Source organism: Lithobates pipiens, unplaced genomic scaffold (genome assembly GCF_037356315.1).
Source record: "Lithobates pipiens isolate NorthernLeopardFrog02 unplaced genomic scaffold, aLitPip1_a1.2 Scaffold_18, whole genome shotgun sequence".
NCBI classification, from domain to species: domain Eukaryota; kingdom Metazoa; phylum Chordata; class Amphibia; order Anura; family Ranidae; genus Lithobates; species Lithobates pipiens.
The window spans coordinates 311852709-311879527 of record NW_027507758.1 but is presented as its reverse complement, the minus strand read 5'-3'; the positions used below and the strand labels follow the sequence as shown (position 1 = coordinate 311879527).

The 26819-nt window shown below is 41.8% G+C and overlaps 1 protein-coding gene across 5 annotated transcripts in view; it reads left to right on the top strand.

Annotated features, from left to right (window-relative positions):
• The first annotated feature begins 219 nt into the window (after positions 1-219).
• Positions 220-26819, top strand: part of KLHL32 (kelch like family member 32) — a 291710-nt gene continuing 265110 nt past the window's right edge. For 2 of the 5 annotated variants that reach the window (XM_077487214.1, XM_077487212.1), the window contains exon 1: positions 221-519. The gene's annotated coding sequence lies outside the window, so the exon portion shown is untranslated. Of the gene's footprint in view, positions 520-26819 lie in introns of all 5 variants that reach the window. The other 3 variants (XM_077487216.1, XM_077487213.1, XM_077487215.1) reach the window with 2 other exon arrangements.

The following is a 26819-nucleotide window of genomic DNA, read 5'->3' as shown; positions in this document are numbered from 1 at the left end:
GGCATGCAATATACATGCCGCTGGTTTTGTGGTTGTTGCGATCACTTGATCCCCATCCTGAAATATTAAAGCCTCTTGCACACCTGACTTGTGATGAGCAGGTTGCTCAGTGGCGCACCTTCCTGCAGGTGTAGGACAGTATGAATGGAGAGTTGGCTGCTTGCTGCTCATGTGACATACCAGGGGACAGAAGCCTAGCACCAGCAGCAGCAGCATCTACAGCAGTGACAGCTGAGCAGCACAAGGAGGAGGAGGAGGAGGAGCTGCCTCCTTCCTAGACAATACAATCTGCACACACTGTATCAGCTCTAAACATTGCATGTATAACCCCCCTCTGTCCACATCTCTGCACCGCATACATGTCATTCCCTGGGCATCCAGGCCAGCACCTGACAAGCACCAGCTGCTGCAGCACCCAGCACTTCAGAGGACAGCCAGACACAGCTCTGATCACCAGCAAGCAGCCTGACTATTTCCATTGCCTGCATCCCTGTCTCTACCATCTGATCCTGAAGGAAGGTGAGCCATTGTTGTGTTCCTATCAGGTGTCCTTAACCTTTCTCCTAACCTTTTGCCATTGCTGCACATTGTTGCATCCTCCTGAATTTGGATGGCTGGTGTCTTTGATCATGCCTTGCCTTCCATAACATGCTCCTGTGTCATTGAGCAGGCAATGGTCAGTAAGAGGGGCTATGGGGGGGTCGCATATGTACTTTATGATAGGTAAGCAGTACTGATCTTGGATAGCGGGTACCCTAAGGGGCATCTCGCTCAGCCTCCTCCATCAGTTTCTAGTGCCTTGTCTCTCCATTGAACTTCTGGTGTATTTCATGGGTCGCTGGCTGATATGCAGTGCGATTACAAGGAAAACATTCTTTGTTGTTGTGCATTTTGGCATTCTGGTGCAGATCCTCCGTACTGCATTGCTACGTTGGAGAAATGAACAATTTGCTATTCTAATCTCGACTGGCATGTGGCAGGCAGTACTATGAAATGGTAATTTATGGCTGCAGACCATTTGTACTAGAACCTTTTTTTTTTTTATTATTTTGCTGTGGGTGGCTAATTGAGTGTAGACCAGAAAAAAAAAAAAAAAAGCCAGGTGTATGACATCATCTGCTGAGCTTTAGAAAACACGAAGCCACACTGAGAGCAAATATTGCTGGAACAAAAAGTAATTTGTGAAATGTTCTGGCGGTGGCCTATAAAAGAATAAATGCCTTAGCAGCCTGACGCTGAAACATGGAAAATCAATGTGCCCTGTGCAGCTCATTTCACATCATAAAGTCCAAGCAGCAGGCATCACATTGCTCCAACTTTCACGTTTATAACCCTTAAGCCCCGTACACACGGAAAACCGTACAACAAAATAACACTTTTGGGAGCGATCGTGCGATAATCTGATCGTTAGTACACAGCTTTCGGGAGCCGATCATGGCAGTTCACCTGATATTATCCGATCAGGAAAAAAAAAATCTCGTACGGTGCCACATCATATGATTTTCGTTTAATCAGTACAGTTGTTGTTCGAAAATACAATACAAATACACTACAACACATTGGGGTTGATGTACTAAAACTGGAGAGTGCAAAATCTGGTGCAGCTGTGCATGGGAGCCATTCAGCTTCTAATGCTGGCCATACACTATACGAAAAATCGTTTTTGGAAAACAAACATTTGGCCATGAGAGCAAATGATAGTGCCATCATGTAATGACCAATAAATCGTTCAGTGGACATAAATGAATACATTTTTTCTTTGTTTTTTTTTTCCATATACCTAGTGCAAACAGTTCAGGCGGAAAACACATTAACCTTTTAATTTATCGTTCGTTCGGCAGAATGTTTCCAAACTTGTCCTTCCTTTTTTTCGGCTCAAAAACATCAAAACAATTGCCGATTTTTGTGCCCATTAACTGGCGAAAAACAAATTTTGCCCGATTTTTCATATAGTGTATGGCCAGCATAACTTCAGCTTGTTCAGTTAAGCTTTGAGAATATAACCTGGAAGCTGATTGGTTACTGCACCAGATTTTGCACTGTCCAGTACATTACATCACCTCCAAATTTTTATTCTGTCATGCGAGAATTTTCGTAACTTTAGTAAACTTTTCATTTTTGATATGAGATTAGCATGCAAAAAAAATGGATGATCGTTCGTCCGATAATCTCATCGTGTGTTCCAGGCATTAAGACCAGTTCACACCACATGCAGTCCCGTACGTTTTTTTTTTCTGCATCAAAAACGCATTGAAAGTAGGTTATATGGTTTTCAGTGGCATAGTACACACCAGTGCATTCCAGTTCCAGAAAAAAAAGTAGAACCTGCTGCATTTTTTTATTGCTCTGGACTGTACTGGAACGCTGTAAAACACATCAAAAATGAACCAAAACGCACTGGAACACGTATGTCCTTACTTAAGGTTATGAAAAAAATGGGGGGGAAATGCACTGGACTGCATCAAAAAGGCACCAATAACGCATCAAAAATGCACTGCAACGTGTTAAAAATGCACATGCAGAAAAGCATCTGGAACGCATCCAGACTGCCCTCAGGCCTGATTCACACCTATGCATTTTTAGTGCTTTTGGCATTTTGCAGATTTGCACTACAGTCCATTAAACATGGTTTCCTATGGAATGCATTTGGTAGTGCAAATCTGCAAAAAGCACTAAAAACGCATAGGTGTGAATCAGGCGAATCACGCCTGGTACACGCGATGAGATTATCGAACTAATGATTTTTAATTTTTTTGCATGCGAATCACATATCGTAAATAAAGAGGTTACTAAAGTTATGAAAATTCTCCTATGACAGAATAAAAATTTGGAAGTGATGTCAGGTATTGTATTTTGGACAACTGTACTGATTAAATGAAAATTGTACGATCTAATTTTGCATGAATTGTCATGATCGGCTTTCGAAAAGCTGTGTGCTAAGGATCAGATTATCTTATGATCGCTTCAAAAGCGGTATTTTTTTTGTATGATTTCTGATCGTGTGTACGGTCCATAAGATATTTGGAGAGGGAATCTAGGGTTGGATCGTACAATGGGAATATATTATATAATGCTTGAACTATTAACATGTTTTATTTTTATATATTATAACATTTTCATCTAAATATATTCCTTAATAACCACAAAGGATCAAAAATCCACCAAATGCCTTTGCAAACCCAGATATTCTTTCACAAGGAGGGAGTTGTGGGAGTGACCCAGCAGGCTCCACCCATCACTAGAAATCTACTGGAGAGGGTGGTGACAAGACCAGTCAACTTTCACAAGGAGGGAGTTGTGGGAGTGACCCAGCAGGCTCCACCCACCACTAGAAATCTACTGGAGGGGGTGGCGACAAGATCAGTCAACTTTCACAAGGGAGAGAAGCGGGGATTGGTCTTTATTACAGGAAGCTCTTGCATAGAGGGAAAGTGTGATGACTGCACAGATCTGGAAGAAATGCACAAAGCACACCGAGATCCAAAGAAGAATACACATGCCACTTGTATTTAGACAATATTTGCTTTAGCTTTTTATAGTTCCCTAGGCCGGCTATGCTGAGAACATATCCATCAGATAGCAGCTTAAGCAGGGACAAATGCTGTGCCTATGGTAAGGCACTAAGAGATAATCATGACCCTGTCTGGTGCTCTGTAAAAGCTTGTCAACTTGTTATCAGCACTGAAGTTTTCCTAAGGGTGGTTTATATGGCATTGGATTAAAGCAGAGTATAGATTTCTAGCAGGGAAATTAAAGTGTGGACTGCTGTTTGTACTGGAAATTTAAAGGGTAACTTCGCTTTGAAGGAAAAATATTAGCAGATAAAAAAAAATAATAATAATAAAATATCATATACAATTGCAACACAAGTCCTATTGTAAATGTTATTAAAAATGACCCTTCCTTTTCAATCTGTAGCCGCTGTCATTTTCTGTAAAATGCAATCTGACTATCTGGAGTTGTGTACACAGAATGTCCCCCTGAAAATGTAATTTCCTGCTTGTGTGATTGGCTCACTGATTTTCCCAAAAGTCTGCCCTAAGATACCAAATACAAATTTTGGCATCCCCTGCAGCAAAAATTAAATTTTTTGCTGAGATACTCCCAAATGTAAATCATATCTAAAGGGATGCAGACCTTGCCACTTTCCTCATTAGAGCCGTGCAGGTGCAGCAGCTGATTGATAATTATAAAACCACTCCCATACAGGTTCAACTCGCGCATGGACACAGACAAACACACAGGGTTGCTTCTATTCTCTACTTTGTTTCAGTAGGTTGTCTCGAAAATATTTTGTTTTCCACCGAAAGTCAAATCATATTTACACAGGTGATACTCGGAAAATTAGGCGTTCATTTATTTTTACTAATGCAACTTAAAAGGTGAAACTAATATATGAGATAGACTCATTACATGCAAAGCAAGATAGTTCAAGCCGTGATTTATCATAATTGTGATGATTATGGCTTACAGCTCATGAAAACCCCAAATCCACAATCTCAGAAAATTAGAATATTGGGAAAAGGTGCAATATTCTAGGCTAGTGATGGCAAACCTTGGCACCCCAGATGTTTTGTAAAATACATTTCCCATGATGCTCATGCACTCTGCAGTGTACTTGAGCATCATGGGAAATGTATTTACAATACAAGTCCAAATCGCATGGCAAGTCGCACCCCGATGTCGGCAATCAAATCGGTGCAACTATGACTTTGCGGTGCAGCACCAATTAAAAAACTGGTTCCTGTACTTTTTGTATGCAATTTTAATGTGTGACTTACATGGACATGCGTGCATGAAGTCGCACAAATGTCAGCCAAGTCGCACCTGAAGTCACACTGACCTGCAACTTTGAAATTGTGTGACATCAAGTGAAGTCACATGGTTTCAAAGCTGGATTCAGTGTGAACGGGGGCTAAGGACTAATTTATACAATAGGGTGTGTCTGAACGCATGTTTTTTTTTGTGCATTCCTGTAAAACGCACAAAAATAGTGTAGCCACAATTTTTTAAATCGCACACCACCAAACCTCATCGTACTGCAGTATCTTGCGTTGTTGCAGCCACAAAGGCACACATCAGATGGCAGTGTGTTTTTGTGCAGTGTGGAAAAGCACGTGCTTTTGCGCACATTCCTATGTTGCACCTGATGTGCACAAACCCTTAGGCTACATTCACACCTGGGCCTTTTAAATCGTGGGCGGAATTGCTCCATTTCTGGCCTCAAAACGCTCTGCTAAAATGACAAATCGCACAATGTGCATTTTTAGATGCCATTCATTTTAATGGCACCTAAAAACACAGTGTGGTTCTGCCACGATTGTTGCACTATAAATCCTGCTGCAATAGCTGCAAACCACATCACATGAAGCTTGTCACACAAAAGAAGCTCCAGATCCTTTTTTGGGCGAAAAGCTTCACACAATATGGTTTGCCACGATTGCAGTACAATTTATCGCGGCAGAACCGCACTGCATTTTTAAGTGCCTTTAAAATCAATGGCTTGTGAAATGCATTTTGTGTGTTTCATCATTTTAGGAAAGTGTTTTGAAATCGTGGCCAGATTTGTGGCACTTCTGCCCTTGATTCAACATGTCCAGGTATGAATGCAGCCTTGGAGTCGCATTTTCAAACATTGTTTCAAGCTCTTTTTTCAGGCGCTTTAAAGCTTTTTTTAAGCGTTTCTGAGCAGAATTGAACATTTTTGCAGCTTTTCTCAGGCGATTTTCAAGTAAAAGATGTGGAGTGCTGCTGAAAGAGGGGCAGAAAGCTCTTGTTTTTAGCAGAAAACATGCAACTAAATGCTTGAAAAAAAAAAAAAAGCTTGAAAAAAGCTTATGTCTCACTTTTCAGGTGTCTCCATTGAAGTCCATGGGGACAAAATTGCAGGGATTTCCTCAATTTGTAGAGATTTTCTCTCACTTCCTGTTTTAGCTATGGGACAGGAAGTGAAGGGAAATCTCCCTGATGGGACTCATTACAAAAAAAAGAGGAAAAAACTGTCCCCCCTTACTACTTTGGAAAAACTGCTGCAAACAAAAAGGGTCACCCGGGGCCGATAAGGATGGTAACAGTTTGGGTGTTTCCAGAACTGCACAATAATAGTGGATGTGTGGTGTTATACTATGTGCTGAATTCCTTTTTATTTCACATGTAGCTTCAGCTTGTATCTCTAATGAATCCTCTAAAGATTAACATGTACCTTGAAGCAAAGTTTAGGTCCACTTCAGAAAGAGCAATGAGCTATTAGGGAGGCAGGCTGGTCCTTAAGAATAAAATTGATATTACGTTATTGGAAATAGCTGGTCCGGCAGCACTCCAGTTGTGCATCTTTTCTCCTGAGACTCTTGTTGGCAATAATGACAGCACAGTCTTAATTAAAAGTTAATGACATACCTGTTGATTCTACCAGAAAACAACTTTATCCTATGTCCTGTGTGTTCTGAAATGTTATCAGCCCTGTCCTGGTAATCTGTGTGAACTATGGAGCACCTGCCCACTGGTATGGATAACAGGAGGGGTATATGTGTTCTGTAGTCCTAACATACTTCCTTGCAGAAATGGAGTATACTTCTTTTGTACACCTTGCTGTAATCAACCATATGGTAAAAAGGGCACTGCAGTAACTACCGGCTGGCCACTGTGTACAAAATAACACACTTCCAGTCCCAGGGTGACAATGCCCCTTTTTACAGATCTGAGGGTGACAATGCCACGTTTTCACAATAGAGAGGGTAACACTGACGCTTATTCACATTAGAGAGGGTAACGATGCTGCTTCTTCACAATAGAGAGGGTAACAATGCTGCTTCTTCACAAGAGAGGGTAACACTGCCGATTCTTCACATTAGAGAAGGTAACGATGCTGCCTCTTCACAATAGAGAGGGTAACAATGCTGCTTCTTCACAATATTGAGGGTAACACTGCTGCTTATTCACATTAGAGAGGGTAACGATGCTGCTTCTGCACAGAAGTGAGTGTGACAATGTCCCATATGTGCAGAAGCAAGGTTGACAATGCCCCACCTACACAGAGGTGAGGGTGACCATGCTGCTTCTGCACAGTAGTTACTAGTGAGGGTGACAATGCTTCTACATAGAAAAGAGGGTGACAATACTGCTTCTGCATAGTAGTGAATGGTGACAATTCCACTTTTGCACAGAGGTGAATGGTGACAATTCCACTTCTGCATAGTAGTGAATGGTGACAATTCCGCTTCTGCACGGAGGTGAATGGTGACAATTCCGCTTCTGCACGGAGGTGAGTGTAACAATGCTGCTTTTGCACAGAAGTGAGTGTGAAAATGCTGATTTTTCACAATAGTGAGGGTAACAATACTGCTTCTTCATAATAGTGAGGATAACAATACCGCTTCTTCACAATAGTGAGGGTAACAATACTGCTTCTTCATAATAGTGAGGATAACAATACCGCTTCTTCACAATAGTGAGGGTAACAATACCGCTTCTTCATAATAGTGAGGATAACAATACCGCTTCTTCACAATAGTAAGGGTGACAATACCGCTTCTTCATAATAGTGAGGGTGACAATACCGCTTCTTCATAATAGTGAGGATAACAATACCGCTTCTTCACAATAGTAAGGGTGACAATACCGCTTCTTCATAATAGTGAGGGTGACAATACCGCTTCTTCATAATAGTGAGGATAACAATACCGCTTCTTCACAATAGTGAGGGTAACAATACCGCTTCTTCATAATAGTGAGGATAACAATACCGCTTCTTCACAATAGTGAGGGTGACAATACCGCTTCTTCACAATAGTGAGGGTGACAATACTGCTTCTTCATAATAGTGAGGATAACAATACCGCTTCTTCACAATAGTGAGGGTAACAATACCGCTTCTTCACAATAGTGAGGGTAACAATACCGCTTCTTCATAATAGTGAGGATAACAATACCGCTTCTTCACAATAGTGAGGGTGACAATACCGCTTCTTCATAATAGTGAGGGTGACAATACCGCTTCTTCATAATAGTGAGGATAACAATACCGCTTCTTCACAATAGTGAGGGTAACAATACCGCTTCTTCATAATAGTGAGGATAACAATACCGCTTCTTCACAATAGTGAGGGTGACAATACCGCTTCTTCACAATAGTGAGGGTGACAATACCGCTTCTTCACAATAGTGAGGGTGACAATACCGCTTCTTCACAATAGTGAGGGCGACAATACCGCTTCTTTACAAAAGTGAGGGTGACAATACGGCTTCTTCACAATAGTGAGGGTGACAATACCGCTTCTTCACAATAGTGAGGGTGACAATACCGCTTCTTCATAATAGTGAGGGTGACAATACCGCTTCTTCATAATAGTGAGGATAACAATACCGCTTCTTCACAATAGTGAGGGTGACAATACCGCTTCTTCACAATAGTGAGGGTGACAATACCGCTTCTTCACAATAGTGAGGGTGACAATACCGCTTCTTTACAAAAGTGAGGGTGACAATACGGCTTCTTCACAATAGTGAGGGTGACAATACCGCTTCTTTACAAAAGTGAGGGTGACAATACAGCTTCTTCACAATAGTGAGGGTGACAATACCGCTTCTTTACAAAAGTGAGGGTGACAATACAGCTTCTTCACAATAGTGAGGGTGACAATACCGCTTCTTTACAAAAGTGAGGGTGACAATACGGCTTCTTCACAATAGTGAGGGTGACAATACCGCTTCTTTACAAAAGTGAGGGTGACAATACAGCTTCTTCACAATAGTGAGGGTGACAATACCGCTTCTTTACAAAAGTGAGGGTGACAATACAGCTTCTTCACAATAGTGAGGGTGACAATACCGCTTCTTTACAAAAGTGAGGGTGACAATACGGCTTCTTCACAATAGTGAGGGTGACAATACCGCTTCTTTACAAAAGTGAGGGTGACAATACCGCTTCTTCACAATAGTGAGGGTGACAATACCGCTTCTTCACAATAGTGAGGATAACAATGCCGTTTCTGCACAGAAGTGAGGGTGACAATAATGCTTCTGCACAGACGTGAGGACGACAATACTACTTATGCGTAGAAGTGAGCATTGTCACCCTGAAACGGGAGGTGTTACTGGTAGTTGTGCCAGGTAAAGATTAGGAAAAACAAAGAAAAGGACAAAAGAAAACGAATGGTAATCTGGTAATCTGGTAATCTGCAATATATGACATTTTTTTGTTCATAAGTTAAAATACACTTTAAAGGACTATTTGCAAAGCTAGAAAGAATAGTTTGCCTTAGGTTATGGCACACAGTACCAATTAGTGCACAAATGTGTATAATTAGACATAACAGAGCATACTGTAAAGAGTGTGAGAGGAAAAGAACACGTTTCTTCTGTGCTGTGGACAATGTACGTTGTATTAGAAAAAGGTATTTTTTGAATACTCTATTTTTATATTGGACTTCATGTGCAAAATATTTTCACGTGCACAGCTTAGTTATCTCTTCAAGTCCTGTAATGCTATCATTTTTAATATATAACACTACATATTCTTTCCAGAATAAATGAGCCTCACTGACTTGAGTAGGACAAAGCGTTACACATACACCGTTGCACTTTTTTTTCTGTACCTCTGTGAGGTTATCCTAATGCAATTACTCTTGCAGGAACTATTTATCATACTTGTATAGTCGCCCACATAACCATTACAATGAGATTGTGGTCAGGAAACGCTCCATTGCAAATAAGTACCGGATAAATAAAGTTCACCACATATGTTACAATCTGATTGTACCATCTCCTTTAACTATACTAACAACTATATAGTGCAGTAGCCCGCCTTATCAGACACAATTGGATTGGGTGATTTTGGTAGGTCCATATATTACATAGTTTTGGTAAATCTAAAGTTGACTATACCAAGTCTGTATAGACTGGTGAACATGTATGGTGACCTCCAAATCAAAGAAAACAGGCTACAAATTCAGTACCCTTTATTGAACAGGCTAAACAGCACAAAGTGTAGACCTTTCACCTGAGGGCACACTAACGCATTTCACCCATGACTGGGTTTACTTTTCGCCCGTAAAGCACCTGAAAAGCACCTATCATGCCTCCCCAGTGTGATAGCCCGAGTGCATTCAGACTGGGGCAGTGCGCTTGCCGAACAGGAAAAAAGTCCTGCAAGCAGCATCTTTGGAGCAGTGTAGGAGCGGTGTATACAGCACCACCCTTGCCCATTGGAATGAATGGGCAGCACTTACTGAGGCACCTGACACCTAAGACTATGTTGTCAAAAGTATTGTGACACTTGCCTTTACACGCACATAAACTTTAATGGCATCCCAGTCTTAGTCCATAGGGTTCAATATTGAGTTGGCCCACCCTTTCCAGCTATAACAGCTTCATCTCTTCTGGGAAGGCTGTCCACAAGCTTTATGAGTGTGTCTATGGGAATGTTTGACCATTCTTCCAGCAGTGCATTTTAAAGGTCAGGCACTGATGTTGCATGAGAAGGCTTGCCTCAGTCTCTGCTCTAATTCATCGCAAAGGTGTTCTATTCAGCTGAGGTCAGGAGTCTGTACAGGCCAGTCAAGCTCCTCCACTCCAAACTCACTCATCCATGTTTTTATGGACCTTGCTTTGTGCTATGGGGAAAACAACAAACTGTCCTTTGCCACAGATAGCTGGCGGCATAAGCTGTTAGCAGATACCTCTTGGTGGAAGTTACATTCCTCCAATGCTCACTAGACCTTCACATTCAACTTCTCCTAATAGTGAAAAATAGGCATCCCACAGTGCAGGTCTAGACACCAAATGGGGGGCATGCTTGTAGATATGCAAATCCTGACTTTGAGAAAGTCATTGCTTGCATAACTACTTGGGATTTTGGGTAGCACTGGAGGGGTATAGTTCATTGGCTGCCTTTTACCCCCAGAGATTTACAGTAATAAGACCATATTACCTGTTTAGAAACATGTTTATCTTTATTGACTATTTATTGTAGCAATACTATCTTTATATGAGGCTGTCACATTACTTATTACAGATGAGACTCTGCTTCTTGTTTAGTAATACTGCATAGTGATGAGCACTGCTGGCTGGTGAAGTTTTAGGATGGGGGCGCCAGGCCCCGCCCTTCATTTTTGACCCTTCCCACTTCGCATAACCCCACCCCTTATAGAATCCACCCGCTCTGTCCCCTGCATTCCACTTGCTTCCACCCAAAGTGTCAGGAGTATACAGCCCCAGCATCACAAGACAGAGTATACAGCCCCAGCATCACAAGACAGAGTATACAGCCCCAGCATCACAGAACAGAGTATACAGCCCTAGCATCACAGGACAGAGTATACAGCTCAACCACACAGATCATGTTATATAGCGCAGCCTCACAGATCATGGTATAGCACAGCCCCATAGATCATGGTATATAGCGCAGCCCCACAGATCATGGTATATAGCGAAGCCTCACAGATCATGGTATATAGCGCAGCCCCACTGATCATGGTATATAGCGCAGCCCCACAGATCATGGTATATAGTGCAGCCCCACAGATCATGGTATATAGCGCAGCCCCACAGATCATGGTATATAGCGCAGCCCCACAGATCATGGTATATAGCGCAGCCTCACTGATCATAGTATATAGCGCAGCCTCACTGATCATGGTATAGAGCGCAGCCTCACTGATCATGGTATAGAGCGCAGCCTCACTGATCATGGTATAGAGCGCAGCCTCACAGATCATGGTATATAGTGCAGCCTCACAGAGCATGGTATATAGTGCAGCCTCACAGATCATGGTATATAGCGCAGCCTCACAGATCATGGTATATAGCGCAGCCTCACAGATCATGGTATATAGTGCAGCCTCACAGATCATGGTATATAGCGCAGCCTCACAGATCATGGTATATAGCGCAGCCTCACAGATCATGGTATATAGTGCAGCCTCACAGATCATGGTATATAGCGCAGCCTCACTGATCATGGTATAGAGTGCAGCCTCACTGATCATGGTATAGAGCGCAGCCTCACTGATCATGGTATAGAGCGCAGCCTCACAGATCATGGTATATAGTGCAGCCTCACAGATCATGGTATATAGTGCAGCCCCACAGATCATGGTATATAGCGCAGCCTCACAGATCATGGTATATAGCGCAGCCTCACAGATCATGGTATATAGCGCAGCCTCACAGATCATGGTATATAGTGCAGCCTCACAGATCATGGTATATAGTGCAGCCCCACAGATCATGGTATATAGCGCAGCCTCACAGATCATGGTATATAGCACAGCCTCACAGATCATGGTATATAGCGCAGCCTCACAGATCATGGTATATAGCGCAGCCTCACTGATCATGGTATAGAGCGCAGCCTCACAGATCATGGTATATAGTGCAGCCTCACAGATCATGGTATATAGTGCAGCCCCACAGATCATGGTATATAGCGCAGCCTCACAGATCATGGTATATAGCGCAGCCTCACAGATCATGGTATATAGCACAGCCTCACAGATCATGGTATATAGCACAGCCTCACAGATCATGGTATATAGCACAGCCCCACAGATCATGGTATATAGAGCAGCCCCACAGATCATGGTATATATCATGTTAGATCATGTTAGCACTGATTTGTAATTTGCAGCTGGGAAGATCAGTTGACTCATCCAATTCCAGAGTAGCATATCTCCACTCATGTACTGCTAGGGGTTGTTAGGGACAATCAGAGTAATGAGCCTCCAAGGTTACATTCTGCAGGGCTTACTTAGCTCCACTCGGTCCATGCGTTCCACAGAGCTGCTGACGTCACTTACGGTTTATTACTGGCACAGGGAAACCAGAAGTAACATTGTAACTTGGAGGGAAAGCACCGCCCATGTCCTAGGGTGGTGTTGATCTCAAACAAAGCACCTGGCCGTAGTGATACTACAGGCGCCGGGCAGAAGTATTCCAGTGCAATTGATTGCGCCACAAGGCAGGTCAAAAGCCTGCAAATAAAGTGTCTCTTCTGCAATCTCGTGATTGCATAGACGTCGTGCTTCCCATAGTGCACTGTGCGCCCGAACACATAGTGCACTTAAAGGACCTTTTTTTTTTTTATAATGTTTTCTTTTTTTAAGGGTCTTTTTAAAAAATATATATATTTATAATATGTAATATTTTTTTTTCGCTTTGTGACGGGGGGTGGGGGGGGGGGTAGTTTTATCCAATGTACACACCCTGCCATTATGGGTGGCACCCTCAATCATTCACTATTGATCAGGGTCCCGGTTTTTCTTTTTTCTTCTTTTCAATCTTCACTATATGTCTAAGTTAGGCTTTAAAACTTCCTGAAAGCTATAATTCTGTACACGTAATAAAAATAAAAGCACACAAGTATTAACAAAAAGACTTTATTTAGTCTGGGAAAACTCATTTTGAATACTTTTTCCCTTGCCCCAGTACAACTTTGCTATGTCACTCCCACCAGATAGAGCTGTGTAAACAAAATAGACACGTATCGCCATTAAATCAAAATGAACATTATTTTTCTTTTTTTTTGTTAGGAAAACTACACACATGCAGCATAATAACGATTGATAATAAAAAGGAACTTAAAGCAGACTCAAATGTTAAAGCATGTAAAGCAAACCTAAAGAGTGTTTTTTTTTTTTTTTTTTTACTTTGTGTGTTAACATGTGTTGCATTAAGACAGTCCATTCACCACAATATATCAAAAACACACATGCCCTTTATTTAGCAAGGCAGTGCACCACAATGCACAGTATGTGTGATGTGCTGAGCTGTAGTATGTTATGCATTACCCTCTAACGTACATGTGCGTTATTGTGCCATCAATGGCACCACAGTGCACTGCATATAGAGCAGGTGCAGTGCATGGACACACACATTTCTATACACAGTGCTGCAACACAGAAGTGTGAATGGCCACTCAAATGTTTCCTGATTATTACCTTTTTAATTCTAATCTAAAATAAATTCCTGATTCTAGTTCTAGGTTTTATTCCTGAGTACAGAAATGTACTTCTCTTGTATGCAGCAAATGTGTAAGTCCATCCCGTGCCCAGATAAGTACTTAAAGTTTCTGTTCTGTGCCATCGTCTGCTGGGCTGAGGTCATAGCATCCAGGAAAACCAATGAGACTTAAAGAAGAAGTAAACCCTGGTGGTTGTTACTTCCTCTTTTTTTCCCTGCAAAAGTAAAGCATAATGGATTACTATGCATTGAATAGTAGCCCATTATGTGACACTTACCTGCAGGAGAAGCCCACAATGTCTTTGTCTTCCTTGCTAGTAGCGAGTGTCCATTGTTCACCCCTCTTCCTTCCAGGGCAGCGAACTCCAGCTCTGTGACTGGACAGAGTCTTGTGACGTCACTCCCGTGCATGCGCGCGGGAGCCGCTTTTTTACCGGCATGACCCAAGCTAGAAACGGCACAGCATGTCCTTTCTAACTCTGGCGCATGCGCAGAAGAAATCGCCGTATGACGATTTGCAAATATCTCCTAGACCGTGCAGGTCTGGGAGATGCTTCAAGCACCTACAGGTAAGCCTTAGTCTAGGCTTACCTGTAGGTTAAAGTGGTTGTAAAGCGTTTACAACCACTTTAAGGCCTCATACACACGATACGAAAATCAGAAGGGAAAATTTGAAAGACGAGCTGTCTGCGGATTTTCAGATAGTTAGTTCGGTACTTTCGACAGCCGATTTAACTTTTTCGTCAGACAAAAGCTGGATGTGCAGGCTATAAAATTTTTGTCAGATGTGAACTCAACATCTGATTTTCGGATGGTCAGTACAGAGATAGTCACACAAAAGTTGAAAGGACAAAGACACATGATCGGAATCAAGGAACGCCCGGGAAGAGTTCTAAACTACCGTTTGTAATGTAGAATTAACATTTGTAACGCGGCAGCTGATGAAATGTCAAAATGCAGGCGCTCATTCTCATCTTCTTTAATGGGATAATAATGAAGCTGCTTTGCTGGTGATACTGATGGAGTTATGCCAAATGTATTTTAAAAGGCATTTGTTTTGTAGTCATATAGATAATATTAATATTATGGTTGTTGTATGATTTTTTATTTTTATTTTTTGGGGAAGTTACCACAAAACCATTATCCTGTAGTTTTTAAGATCAAAGATACAACTATGTTGCTGTCCCTTGTTAATTTTCCATTGTGTTGTTTTTAGTGTAACTGCGTACTGCCAAACTGTCATTTGAAGAAAAACCCAAGTATTATTCTCCACAATTTTTTTATTGTGCAGAAAAAAATTACTTTACTACATTACATTACTAGTAAAAAAAAAATGATTAAAAATGCCATAAATCTATCCCCTATTATTGTAGACGCTATAACTTTTCAAGCAATAAACAATCAATAAGCGTTTTGTATGATTTAAAAAAAAATTTTTTACCAAAAATATGTAGAAGAATACGTATTGGCCTAAACTGAGGAAAAAGAAAAAATTTTTTTTATATATTTTTTGGGGATATTTATTATAGCAAAAAGTAAAAAATATTGCATTTTTTTTCAAAATTGATGCAGAGGTGATCGAATAGCACCAAAAGAAAGCTCAATTTGTGGGAAAAAAAGAACATCAATTTTGTTTGGGAGCCATGTTGCACGAACGCGCAATTGTCAGTTAAAGCGACACAGTGCCGAATCGCAAAAAGTGCTCTGGTCTTTAGCCAGCCAAATCCTTTAGGGCTGAAGTGGTTAAAACTAAGCTGTACCAGCGTCACAATGTTAGCACTGCAAGGGGCTCCCATCTTCCCCCATCTTGCCTCCGGGTTTGCGGGCTTTGGCTCTGTGACTGGTCGGAGCCACGATGGCGTCACTCTTGCACAGGAGCCGCCATTCGTGGCACAGGGTTCTGAAGGAACAGCACAGGTGGCCGTTCCTTCAGACTGGCTGCATGTAAAGTAAATATTTCCCAAACGGCACACTACCTATGGGTAAGCCTTATTATAGCCCTACCTATTGCTAAAAGTCAGTAAATACAGTTTTCGAGATAGGATCATGACAGTTCATCCAAATTTATCTGAAGGTAGAAGCATGACAATTTTTCTCGTACAGATTTTCGTTTAATCAGTACAGTTTTCGTCCAAAAAAAATAAAAAATCGAAAGAAGACTACGCAAACTCAGAAATTAAAATACATTACAATACAAACAACACATTACATCACATCAAGTTGAGTAACCTGTTCGTTTTCGATATGAGACTAGCATGCAAAAAAAATAAAAATATTGATGAATATTTGTCCAATATTCCTATAGTGTGTACGAGGCTCTACTCCTAATTAAGGCTGGGTTCACACTGAAGCGATGGGGGAACGCCGCAAATCCGCGGCGGTTTCCCGCATCGCATACCTCCCGGCGGCAGTTCACACTGCCCTATGCGAACTGCTGGGAGTGTCAGTAAAACGTTAATGACACCCCCAGATCAGTTCGCATATCGCAGTGCGATCTGCAAACTCGGACAGGAATCGGATCGCATGGTGTGAACACCCATGCGATCCGATTCTGCTGCGGACCAAAAAAAGGGTCCTGTGTGAGTTTGGGGCGGGTGCGATGCGAATTCAGCCATACTATCTGTATGGCTGAACTCGCATCGCACAGAGATCGGCTGTGATTTGCACTGCAGTGCGGTGCGAATTACATCCGGTTCTCCTAGCCGCAGCAGTGTGAACCCAGCCTTAAGGAAAGATCTCATCCCACCCTGCAGCGGGGTTGGTTTTCTAAAACTGGAGAGTTCAAAATCTGGTGCAGCTGTGCATGGTAGCCAATCAACTGCCAACTTCAGCTACCTAGAAGCTGGCTGGTTTCAATGCAGAGCTGCACCAAAATGTTCTACTTTTAGTAAACCAACCACACTATGTATAGGAAGAATCCGGGAAAAAAATTTACCTGCTGCCACCTAGAGGAGATCAAAAGACCTTTATAGGTAAGCTAATGGTCCTACCCTGTTTCCCTGAAAATAAGACCTAGCGTGATTATCGGTGATGGCTGAAATATAAGCCCTACCCCCAAATAAGCCCTAGTTAAAGTAGGTCTTATTTTCAGGGTAGGGCTTATTTTCGGGGAAACAGGGTAGTAACCTTTGTCTCTGGTATAGAAATTGATGGTAAATCCAACATTTTGACACAAGAATAGGAGGTGAGGGAAGATTTTCCAATGGGTAAACCTTCCCTGATGACAGTTATCTAAAAGGGGATATCCTCTTATTTAGGGGAGAGTTATAACCTATACTTCCTGCCCTCCCTTTAGGAGAAGAAAATCTCCTTAAGGTGTAAATAAAGACAAAACTTATTTTTTTAAACATTTTGGATAGAGTGGAGAGAGATTAGAACAACTGTCTGGTTTTTATTGCTATTAATGGCCCCATTAGGGATATTCACCCTCGCTATTTGTCCTGTTTACCAGTATCAAAATTGAAAGTAAAAGAAATTCCTAATTTTGGGTTGACACCAAGAAAATGATAGAGAAGAAGATCTGGTGACCCTAATTATTCATTATTTTTTTAAATTTTTTTTTAAATGTAAGGCCGTTTCTTCCTATTTGGAGCAAACATGGCAGGAATTGCAAGGCGGTAAACAAAATATTTACAAGTGATCACAATCCTGAACAATTATGTGTCCAGGCTGGACCACTGGCTAGAGATGACCCAACATGTGCTTTAGGTATTAGCCTGTTACACTGCACATGTGTTGTCAGAGAGGGCATTTAAAGCCGCAGGGCAGGTTTGTGAGAAGCTGTATTCTTACAACCTCAAATGGGGGTGAGTAGTTTTTTTTTGGGTGCAGAGTGTTTTAAATTTATTGGGGGATTTCAAAGGGTGCAATGACATGTTGGGACAATAAGGGCAACTATTTTTTCAGACTGTCTGTGATAACAGACTGATGCAGTCTAATAAACAAAAAGGAAAAAGTTTTAATAAAAAAAATAAAAAAAAATACATGACTCCATGCACAGTATTTAAAGTGGTTGTATACTCGATTTTTAAACTTTTACCTACAGGAAAGCCTATAATAAGGCTTACCTGTAGGTAAAAAAAATATATCCTAAACCTGTACGGTTTAGGAGATATTCCCCTCGGTATGCGCCGCTGACTGCAGCGGCGCATGCGCACAAGGGGATTCTCGGCCTGAAAATCCGGCAGTGGCCGGCGACCGGAATGAAATCTCCCGCGTACATACGCGGGAGTGACGATATCGCGGCTCCGGCCACTCACAGCGCCGGAGCTGCGATACCCGGAAGAAACGCCGAGGGAGCATGTCAGCTCCCTCGGCGTGGATCGGGCCAGATGTCGGGGCCTCGTTCTAATGTAAGTATTTCATAATGAGCTAGTATGCGGTGCATACTAGCTCATTATGCCTTTTGCTTTGCAGGTTTAAAAAAATTTTTTAAAAAATTGTGCGGGTTTACTACCGCTTTAAGCACTTTTCAAGACCATGTTCTTTTTTAAGACACCAGCCAGATAAAAATATAAAAATAAAATACGCATTACAGTGTATATATTCCATGGAAACGCCCCCAAAGGATTGTAGTGAGTACATGCACAGTATTTAGGTACTTGTACTACCCACTTTATTACCAGACACTTTCACCCCCTACCTGCCCAGGCCAATTTTCAACTCTCAGTCATGCAACACTGTACCCAAATTAAATGTGTATCATTTGAAACAGACCAAGCTTTCTTTTGGTGTTATTTAGTCACCATTGAGTTTTTTTATTTTTTGCTATATACAGTATCTTACAAAAGTAAGTACACCCCTCACATTTTTTGTAAATATTTTATTATATCTTTCCATGTGACAACACCTCATTATTGCTGGAGGACAACGCACTAGCATATACCGTATCTCACAAAAGTGAGTTCATCCCTTGCATTTGTGTAAATAGTGTATTATATCTTTTCATGTGACAACACTGAAGAAATGACACTTTGCTACAATGTAAAGTAGTGAGTGTACAGCTTGTATAACAGTGTAAATTTGCTGTCCCCTCAAAACAATTCACACAGCCATTAATGTCTAAACTGCTGGCAACAAAATGACTACACCCCTAAGTGAAAATGTCCAAATTGGCCCAATTAGCCATTTTCCCTTTCCCGTGTCATGTGACTCATTAGTGTTACAAGGTCTCAGGCGTGAAAGGGGAGCAGGTGTGTTAAATTTGGTGTTATCACTCTCACTCTCTTATACTGGTCACTGGAAGTTCAACATGGCAAAGAACTCTCTGAGGATCTGAAAAAAAGAATTGTTGCTCTACATAAAGATGGCCTAGGCTATAAGAAGATTGCCAAGACCCTGAAACTGAGCTGCATCACGGTGGCCAAAACCATACAGCGTTTTAACAGGACAGGTTCCACTCAGAACAGGCCTTGCCGTGGTAGACAAAAGGAGTTGAGTGCACGTGCTCAGCATCATATCCAGAGGTTGTCTTTGGGAAATAGACGTATGAGTGCTGTCAACATTGCTGCAGAGGTTGAAGGGTTGGTGGGGGGGGGTCAAACTGTCAGTGCTGAGACCATACACCAAACACTGCATCAAATTGGTCTGCATGGCTGTCATCCCAGAAGGAAGCCTCTTCTAAAGATGATGCCTAAGAAAGCCCACAAACAGCTAGCTGAAGACAAGCAGAATAAGGACATGGATTGCTGGAACCATGTCCTGTGGTCTGATGAGACCAAGATAAACGTATTTGGCTCAGATGGTGTCAATCAAGTTTTAGCGGCAACCAGGTGAGGAGTACAAAGACAAGTGTGTCTTGCCTACAGTCACGCATGGTGGTGGGAGTGTCGTGGTCTGGGGCTGCATGAGTGCTGCCAGCACTGGGAAGATACAGTTCATTGAGGGAACCATGAATGCCAGCATGTACTGTGACATACTGAAGCAGAACATGATCCCCTCCCTTTAGAGACTGGGCCGCAGGGAAGTATTCCAACATGATATCGACCCCAAACACACCTCCAAGATGACCACTGCCTTGCTAAAGAAGCTGAAGGTAAAGGTGATGGACTGCCCAAGCATGTCTCCAGACCTAAACTCTATTGAGCATCTGTGAGGCATCCTCAAATGGAAGGTGGAGGAGCGCAAGGTCTCTGACATCCACTAGCTCCATGATGCCACCATGGAGGAGTGGAGTAGGACTCCAGTGGCAACCTGTGAAGCTCTGGGGAACTCCATGCCCAAGGGGTTAAAGCACTGCTGGAAAATAATGGTGGCAACACAAAATATTGACAGTTCGGGCCCAATTTGGACATTTTCACTTAGGGGTGTACTTACTTTTGTTGCCAGCGGTTTAAACATTAATAGCTGTATGTTGAGTTATTTTGAGGGGACAGCAAATTTACACTGTTATACAAGCTGTACACTCACTACTTTACATTGTAGCAAAATGTCATTTCTTCATTGTTGCCGCACGAAAAGATGAAATATTTACAAAAATGTGAGGGGTGTACTCACTTTTGTGAGATACTGTGAAAAATAGGGCATGTGGTCTAGTATGCATTAGGAAAGGGGGTTGTTTGTGTATCCCTTTTTTTCCTGTCCTTCCAGGCTGCATGCATAGATAAGGGTCTGGTGTGGAGTTTTGGAAGACCTTGCTTTTTTTCTTATTTTTGCATGTGGTTCCGACTTCAAATCCATATCATACCCAATGGGACTCTACCGAATGTTTTTGACACCCCTAACCGCAAGTGTAACAGGGCTCCTTCTTCCATTTCTACAGGCACAAGTATACATGTTTCCTAAATGTGAATATATTTGTTTGTATCACGGCCTCTATTGGAACAATTGCCTGTCAGCCTGTATAACTGGAACCTTTGGTATGAAGATTAACATACCTCATTATTCAATATTATCTGTGCAAATGATGAAATTAAGTGAATTTTCTTTTTTAATAGGCTTATTAAGCTTCATTAAAAATTTGGATGACAACTTGATCAGTGAAGGTTAGATATGAGTGGCACCTGCTCTTGCTTTGTATTAAAGCGGCTGTTTTTTTAATTAAAAGCAAAAAATAAATCCTGTTGTACTAACCTGCTCTATGCAATGGTATTGCACAGAGCGACCCCCAAACCTTCTCTTCGTGGATCCCCCTACTTTGCTGTATGCCCTTGTAGCAAGCTGCATCCTTTAGGCTATTTTCACACTGAGGCGCTATAGAGATAAAAATAGAACCTGTAAAGTACCTCTCCTGTCACTTCAGTGTGAAAGCCTGAGTGCTTTCAGACTGGAGCAGTGTGCTGGCAGGATGCTAAAAAAATCCCTGCAAGCAGCATCTTTGAGGTGCTATAGGAACAGTGTATACTAATGCGCCCCCGCCCATTGAAATCAACGGGCAGCGCCAGCAAAGCGCCACTGGAGTGGGTACTTTTAACTCTTTTTGGCCCGCTAGCGGGGGTTAAAAGTGCCCTGCTAGCAGCCAAAAAGTGCTGCTAAAACGACCAAAAAACAGTGGCAATTTAGCGCCAACGCCCCCGTACCTCAGTGTGAAAGTGCCCTTAGGCTCCTTCCTGAGCCGGGCTGTATGTGTCCTTACCTTGGCTCACCCCACTTCTTGCTCCCTACTCACCGGATTTGATTGACAGCAGCAGGAGCCAATGGGTGCTGCTGCTGCCTCTATGTCCTATGAGGAGAGGAACATAGACCAGTACTGCTGCAGGCAGTCTGTTACGTACCTGGGATGTGACCCTGACGTGCAGAGGAAGGCCTCTCATACAACTCCGGCTTGTGGACTACTGGTACAGCAGCCACAGGAGCACAGTGGGGTATGAGTGCCTGTAAACAGTTCAATAGTCCATGTAGTAATGGTGATCAGTAGGCAGGTTGTAGATGAGCTGACATGATGCTTGACAGGCAGGCTGGGATGAACCACAGAGCAGTACCAGAGGTAGGCTTGCAGGGCTGGGAGCTGTAGCAGGCTGGATGAGCGAGATGCAGGGTCAGATAGGCCGGGTCAGTAATAATCAGGCAGATCAGCCATAGACAGTAGGCAGAAGAGAGGTCAGGTCACAAGCCGAGTAGTACCGGAAGATCAGCAGGCAGGATCAGAGTCTATGGGAAGCCAGGATCAGAACAGGCAGCAGGCAATCACAGGTAACAACAAGCTGGATCAGAATCGGAGGTCACATAGCCGCTGCAGACCAAACAGCAATGAACCTCTGTAGGAGCCCTGTTTCAGTATTAGTCACAGGTGTGTGTCTTAAAGTGCTAGTACACATACATGCACTTATATGTAAAGGCTGTCTTCCCTGACACAGTCACCGCACAGGATTGAGATAGGATTCAGGCAAGTATATAGCAAGGATATGCAATTAGCGGACCTCCAGCTGTTGCAGAACTACAAGTCCCATGAGGCATAGCAAGACTCTGACAGCCACAAGCATGGCCCAGATGCAGAGGCATGATGGGACTTGTAGTCATTTTTTACCTTAATGAAGGGACTGCATTAAGATAACAAATGTCTAGCCTTTAGAACCACTTTAGGTCGTTTCTATTTTGTTTCACGTGTAAGCCCACGTACACACGGTCGGAGATTTTGCCAACCAAATCCGTCGGATTTTGCCCGTCGGATTTAGTCCTACGGATTGTGTCCGAAACTGTTGCATACACACGGTCGGGCCAAGTTGGCGAAAAATCTGATCTTTCAGAACGTGATGACGTAATTTCGTTACGATGGGACTACATTCAGGCTAGTAGCCAATAGCTTTGATGTAGGAATTTGATCTGAGCATGCGTGGCACTTGGTCCGATCAAAATGCTCTACACATGATCCGATTAGGTCCGTCCAGCCCAGTTGGTCGGGAAATATTTCCAACATGTTGGAAATTTGGATCGGACGGAGATTCGGACGGAATCAGTCCGATGCATACCACACACAGTCGGATTATCTGTCGACGCGGTCCGATAAGACTCATTCCGACAGATTCTCCGACCGTGTGTACAAGGGCTAAGAAAGCATTTTGAAATACAGTTTTTATTTTTGTTTTGTTTTTTGTCAATCAATATTAAAAGCTCATAGACATGACAAATGTGGGCAGAGGTTTAAGTAATAGAGAGGAAAAAAAGTGGAACTGTTTCTATGCACCCGTTAGGCACCATTGTAATGCAGGAGCTTCACACTGAATACAAAGAGATTGCTCACATGAGAGATACTGGATGCAAACCTAATAATCTCACCAACACCTTTTCTAGATACCGCTACACTAATACTTTCTTGTGTGAAGACATTTAATGAGATTTATTTATTATAAATATTTCCTTTGTTCACTCTCTAAACCTTGTATATAATATGCCCACTAACACATGGAACATGTCCCATGTCCCAGGTGCCTGTAGGACCAGTCCCACAGTGCTGTTATGCGTCATGCATGCACAGTGGGCAGTTGGCTGTGAGACTTGAGGAAGTCACAGCCAACTCCCATATCCAAGATTATGGTACCAAAGGGCGAAGATACAGGCTGCTAAAGTGTCAGTTTATTAACACCTTTTTACACCTCCATAGGGAACACTTAACCCCCTTGATCGCCACCTACTGTTTATCCCTTCCCTGCCACAGTGATATTTATACAGTAATAAGCGGTGGCTATTTTTAGCACTGATCGCTGTATAAATGTCAATGGTAATAAAAAAGTGTCAAATGTGTCCGATTTGTCCGCTGCAATGTCGAAGTCATGCTAAAAATCGCTGATCTTCGCCATTACTAGTAAAAAAATGCCATAAATCTATCCCCTATTTTGTAGACGCTATAATTTTGCACAAACTAATCAATACACACTTATTGAATTTTTTTTTTTTACCAAAAATATGTAGAAAAATACATATCGCCCTAAACTGATGAAGAAATGTGTTTTTTTTACATTTTTTGGGGATATTTATTATAGCAAAAAGTAAAAATTTTTGTTTGTGCTTTCAAAATTGTCAGTCTCTCTTTGTTTATAGCGCAAAAAAAAAAAAACCCCACAGAGGTGATCAAATACCACCAAAAGAAAGCTCTATTTGTGGTAAAAAAAAAGACATACATTTTGTTTGGGTACAGCGTCGCACAACCGCGCAATTGTCAGTTAAAGCGACGCAGTGCCATATCACAAAAAATGGCCTGGTCATTAAGGGGACAAATTCCTCCTGTCCTTACGTGGTTATTATAGTCACCTTGTTGCTTGTAATCTATTTCTGTGATATCTCCGGTTTCTAAGATGTGTTAGTATGAAAATAGTTGTCCCCAGTTTTACCCACTGTGGTTCCCTTGTTGTCTCATAAGGAGAAATATTTTGTGTGTATAATGTGTATTTTACATGCAATTTTTTTATACCCAAATATTGAACCTCATCTGCCATACAGCTGCCCAACCCTCTATTTTATCATGGTCCTCCTGTGCCAAATGTATTTCATCAGCAAACAATGAAATTGAGCTCATAATTCTGAACTCTGTAATACTAAACAAGTTAAACAGCTTGGCCACAGGACAGAACCCTCAATCAACTTTGTTGCTTGTCACTTACAGTATGATAACTTTATTGCAGACACATTTCTGAACAGAGCCCCTTACCAGTTTTCAAATACCTTACATACTGTTGATGTTAGGCTGACTGGTCTGTAGCTTCCTTGTAACCATCTCAAACCTTTTTTTGTAAATTGGTAGCACATTTGCTCTATGCCAATCAGTTGATACAATTCAAGTCAATAAGGTGTCTTTAAAAATTAGATTTTTTTTTTTTAGCCATTTAGACCAGGTGATTGGTTCAGATTAGGTTTCTCCAATCTCTATTGCACCTGGTTTTCTGTCAGTCATAGAGGTACCTTTGGTGAAATGTCATTAGTATTACGGATACGATTATCAAACCTTTTATCTGTAAAAACTGAAGAGGAAAAAATATTAATACATCTGCCTTTTCCCTTTCATTCTAAACTATCATATCATAGTCAGCTGTTAAGGGACCTACCTGTTCTTTCTTAAATTTTTTACTATTTATATATTTAAAAAGACTTTTGAGATTCTTCTCTATACTTTTTTAAAGGCCTAATCTTTTTTTAAAGGCCTGATTTTTCTCTTTGTTTTTTTTTCTTGTTTGTTTTTTTGTTTTTTACATTAGAATTTAACCTTGATAGTTTTACTTTTTGTTCTTTTGTTACCCAATGGGATACAGTGATTAATGCACTTGTTAATTCATCCTTAAAACACTCCCTTTTGCTTTGTGCGCTCTTCATGGTAAATACAGTATTTGGTCCTTTTTAGTGTCGTGAGGTAAGGATCGTAGCTTATTGAAGTTAGCATTTTTTTAAATTGAGAATTCTTATCATGCTACCATGTCTCTTTCCTGTAACTTATTGCAAATGTGATTACACCATGATCACCATTTACCCAAATTGCCTTTTGATGTTCACTTCTGTAATGAACACTGTGTAATTTGAAATGAATAAATCCAACAGATCATTTTCCCCATAGGGGGATCCACCATCTGTTCCATTAAATTATCCTATAATACGTTTAAGAAACAACAAGCCTTTTCTGAGTGTGCAGTACTATTTTACCCAATCAATATCAGGCTAATTATCAGGATAATTACTGCACTAGGGATTTGAGTTGAACATGGGATGTGGGGCTGGGCCATAAAATAACCTGTTGCTAGAATTTAAACAAACATCCAAGGATCTACGTTGACTAAAATATAGTCATGACCATATATCGCCCAAGATCCTCCACGGCAGCTGACTAGAGTGAAAGGGGGGAAGCCGGTGGTGCTGCAAAGTGTGGGTCAGCAGCAGAAGGAAGGGGAACCTGGACAGAAAGGGCAGTGGAGGCAGCATTACTTTTAACTGATTCTCTGTATTTTTCTCCTGTGGCAGCCTAATGCCGATGGGAGGAAGAGGATGAGAAACCACTTATTAGCTGCCAAAGTTAAGTTCAAAGCTCCAGAAAATCAAAAATGACAGGGTTTCCCTCGCAGGGGAGTTTTCCACCATCCACACCAAACAATGGTAGACTCAGCCTCCTGGGTTTTACATACAGCCATGCCGCTCAGGCCTTCCAGTTCAGGACTTTGTTTTTCCCAGACAGTCTTTATACATCCTCTGTGCACATAATGCGGTATGCAACCCCTTACTGCTTTGGCTCCCACTTGAAGCCCTTCTGACTTATGTCAGCGACCTTAGACTTGGGTCTCTGGCTTTTACAGTGTAGACCTGCACTCTCTGGCTTCTCCCGTGCAAACTTGGACTCCTCAAAAGGGTGGAAAATCAGGACCCAGGATTGGGGATTTCATCCCACCTGTATCGCTATGAAATCCCTGGGCTCCAGGTCCCAAAGTGGACTTTTCTAAGCCATTAGGAAACTAAAAAGACAGTTTCTTCCCAAATAAGCAAACCCTTTGGAACCTGCCTGGTTGAGAATCGTGCATCATAACCCTGGTGGAGTACCATGCTACCACAGTACGTAGAGCCAGATATACCTATATCAGAAAAACAACTGCTTTAACATGGCCAAGATATTGCTGTGAAAGCAGGAACTAACTGTATGGCACAATGATAACCAATAGATTGGATAAGCTTTTCAAGCTGGCCCTTTGAACTTGACAAATGTTTATTTTACATAGACAACCTCTTCATTGAATATATCTAAGTTTAATAAAAAATAGCAACATTAATCATTATGCTAGGAAAATGTGCTCAGCAGATAATTATAGGCCAAGATTCTGGCTTAATCTCACAAGGCTGCCTTTGTAAAACAGGAAACAACACCTCCACACCAAATTACCAACAAGAGCATTTTCTCTGCAAAGCACTTTGCATAATCACTCTGAAGTCTCGTTATTAAACTAGGATTTCATATT